We start from the raw sequence: 4,018 nt of genomic DNA on the forward strand, positions 1-4,018 counted from the left end.
GTGTGAAAGTGAACAACTCACATATTGAACGCCACATATAAGAGTTACTTGAACTCAACATCATCGCTCTCCTTGACTGTCTGTTTGAAACTTGAAGGAATTTCACCGTCACCTTGTGTCACCTTGAGTCAAATTCGCAGTTGGTTCATTCTTTTTTTCCCGGATAGTCTCTAGCATGTCCCGCAGCTATAGCACTCCGGCTCCTTCTGTCTTGTCATCCCCACTTTGCCATGTGCATCGAGCACCACAGAATATACGACCATGTACTCTCTCTGTTTTGACATTTTCAGACTTTCCGCCACTTTCTCAGATTCCCCATAGTCAACTCTCGTCTATCAACCGACACCAATAGACCCAGTCACCTACTTGAACCTGGTACTCGTCAACACTGCTTCAGCACCCCTGCATACTTTGTCTGACCACCAGTGCCTTGGCCTGTCGCTGTGTCCCATGCTTATCGCACGCCTCGTCGCTATCACCGCATCGAGCCTCTGCTGTCCTGGTTGAGTCTCCCGAGGTCGCGAACCCACATCACTCAACCCCCACTGCAGAGAACCACCGATCATCACCGATCGATGCCGAGTATCACGCCTCCATCAGACCATTGGGCCCTAGTCTGATCCACGTGTCTCTCGCTATCCCGCGGAAATAGGCTTCGACTCTCCATGCATTTACGCTGTAGCCCCTCCATCAGCACAGAGTGTAGTCATTCATCAGACTCCAGCTCCACCTTCAACATGACTCCATGGTAGATGATCAGTCCGCCCTCACGCCCCGTTGACTTCAAGCTCCGTGTGTACACCACCTTGAATCAACCCCGCGCCTTGTCTTGTCGAAGCCGCACAAGCCCTCGGGCCTGCACCACGTGTTTCCACGCTTCAGAAGTTGGCCACCATCAGCATCACGCTCCTATGTCGTCGTCGCTGAAATCACCACCGTCTTCTGCTTTGACCGACATCCCCGTCGATCCATCAGACTGTCCAGTCCGACCCAGCCGAATTATCCGACTGCAACCATGCTCCACCCTGTGTCGTATCCGCCCGCACATCTCCATACATTGCTTGACACCCTGTGTATGCATGATCCATGCACGTTGCACATCACCGGCCTCGTTTCCCCATCGCCTGCCATGTCAAACAACAGCACCTTAGCGTACCATGCAAAGAACACCAGAAGCAGTCCCCTTTTAGTCTTCTCGTACATGTAGCAGCAAGCACAAGCTCACCTTCATGCATGCAGCACCCGTGGCTCTTTTTGACTCTCTTCTTGTACTTTACTTTTCCACGCTATAGATCAACCTGATGGTAATTGGAACTCCCATGGTCTAACACGCTCTAGCAGCTCTTGGAAACGAATCCCTTTTTTTAACTACAAATCCCACGAACAAGCCACCCCATGATGCACAACTTGCATGCCAACCTCTAGCCAACTCGCACACGCACACGGCCTTCCTTCCAGCTCAGCTTGGGCCTCTCGTGCAGAAACCCACACAGCCTCGCCTAGGCCTGTTGCCGGGCTGCAACGAGCCTAGCTCCTCCACGATTGGGCCACGTTGGACGCCACCTGTGCCACGCGCCTGGCTCTGACTTGTCATTCGCTCGACCCCTGCAGGACGCTTGCGTCAGCTCCTGTCGTCTGCCTGTGTGCCCTCGCCAGCCGCCACATCGTGTTATGCCACCGATTGGCCGAAACCGATCTGACGATCACCAAAGTCGCCGATAACCTGCTGCCTTCCGCTGATTCTGCCTGCTTTCCGATTGCTCTTCACCACGACAATCTCCGATTGCTGCCCGACGTCCCGCACGCACTTCGTGCTCATCTGCAGCCGGTCTCCATCGCGCTCTTCTCTAGATCAACAATCAGCGCCTTTCTCAAACCTTGCTCATGATACCACTTGTTAGAATAAATTCGAGGCGCTCCGTCAATCTACCGAGGACCAAGCAATCACATGAGGCACGACATCAAGATTTGTTAACAAGGTTCATCGATATGGCTACATCCCCGGGGGCATGACTACGGACACTCCTCCCCATGACACCGCTACAATACCGCACCCCGGCCGTCCGGGCGCCGGCACACGCCGCCGGCTCCCCCGCGTGCCCGTGCTATTATGTTGGCATATGTTACATCGTGTGTCTCCCCCGCTATATAAGAGAGGCCTAGGATACAAGTGTCGTATTAGGACACAACTCCTATCCTGTCTACACACAATCCAAAACCAAGTCCAACTGTAACCTACCTCGTATAATAATATTCGACACAATTCTAACAATCTAGGGCCTTGTTGTACAGCTTCGTTGGCGGGATGTCATGCACTATCACTAGGGGCTCCACGAGGACGTCGCAGACGAGGATGCCGCGCCAGAGGTCCACCCAGGCGACCGTGCCGCGCTCGTCACCGGTCGTGATCGTCTTGTCCGTCTTGTGATACGGCATGTCTTCTTCCGACACTTCGACGGGTAGGGGGGCGAGCTTGTCCCTGACGAGCTCGTCCACTGACATGGGCACGGTGATCCACCCCTCGGACTAGGAGTGGTAGGAGCGGTACAGGTGGACACTGAAATCCCACCTGATAATGGGCGTGTCGCAGTTGCACTCGGTCTTGTACACCGGGGACCAATAGCTCATGGCGGTGACGGCGTACCAGCCGCCACCTTTGCGGCTGAGGAGGGCGGTCGCAGAGTCGTGGAAGCCCCTGGGGTGCGGGTTGGGGAGCAGGTCCAGCACATGGGTTCGTGGCCTGTACATGAAGTAGTCCCAGGACTGTATGACTACACAGACGTTGATGTTGTTAGGGACGCGAAGGAGCACGAGGTCGGCTTCAGCGGCGACGACGACCCTGGGCTCACGACGGCGGTTGTAGTCGAGGCCGGGGCAGTGGACGCACAGGTAGGAGAGGAGCGGCGGTCGGGCGGCGTGGAAGGTAACCTGGATCGGGAGGCCAGTGCTCGTGGCGCCCCTGGCGGTGGTGGCGTTCGGACGGTCGGCGATGTAGCACCGCAGGTCGATGAGGACGTCGGCGTCGTAGCTGTCGCACTCGGGGAGGGTAGGCGGAATCGTGGGGTTTGGCCATATATACCTGCGGGGTTTTGTGGGAAATCTAGTGCCACGTGAGAAATACATGAATACTTTTAGGAAACCGGTTCACGCCTACACGCCGGCCGAATTTTTCGGCCGGTCGCGTGAGGCGCTGGTGTGTGGGACTCCGCAGCAGTCTTTCATAGACGTCAGATCTTCACTAGTACAAATGCCCATGCGTTGCAACGGGCGAAAATATTTAAAACATAGCATTGTGCAACACCTCTCATATCCAATTTTGGCAAATGTTGGAAATAAAATTACATTGAGCATAGCATTTTGGACCATAAAATTCGGACGTGAAGACCGAAGACCTACTTCAGCTCCGCACTTTCATCCGATGAACGAGTAGTCACATGGAATAGTCTTTAAATCGATCTTATTTATTATTGTTCATAAAAACATGAATATATATTTTTTGAGGTGGTGTTTTTTTTTTGTAATTTTGAGAACATTTCTAAAAAATGGAATCGTTTTTATGGTGATCAACATTTTTTTGGAAAATTATATTTCATTTGTAATTGTTTTTTGCACTGTTTTTTGGGCTTGGCCTAAGCTGGACCTCGATCGACACATACACAGACAACATGTACTCTCTTCCCCTTCCCTAAAAAAAACTCTCTTCCCCTAAAAAGGACAACACGTACTCTCTGTTACTAAAAAATCATTTTTTTATGTCTCTAGCTCAATAAACTGATTTAAAACAATGCGTAATATTCAATAATTCCCGTTATAAGATTCTGAACCAGAGCATCTCCATAATTTACCTAGGAGGGTCTCTAGCTCAATAAATTGATTTAAAACAATGCATAATTTTTTTATGTCCCTAGCTCAATAAATTGATTTAAAACAATGCGTAATATTCAATAATTCACGTTATAAGATTCTGAACCAGAGCATCTCCATCTGCTGGGAAGCCTAGCCATAGACTGCCAAGGAA

The 4,018-nt window shown here is 51.4% G+C and overlaps 1 pseudogene; it reads right to left on the reverse strand.

Moving 5' to 3' along the window:
- Window positions 1-2,265: 2,265 nt before the first annotated feature.
- Window positions 2,266-3,123, reverse strand: LOC123057145 (uncharacterized; annotated as a pseudogene).
- Window positions 3,124-4,018: the final 895 nt, after the last annotated feature.

This window comes from Triticum aestivum, chromosome 3A, assembly GCF_018294505.1.
Source record: "Triticum aestivum cultivar Chinese Spring chromosome 3A, IWGSC CS RefSeq v2.1, whole genome shotgun sequence".
Taxonomy (NCBI): Eukaryota; Viridiplantae; Streptophyta; class Magnoliopsida; order Poales; family Poaceae; genus Triticum; species Triticum aestivum.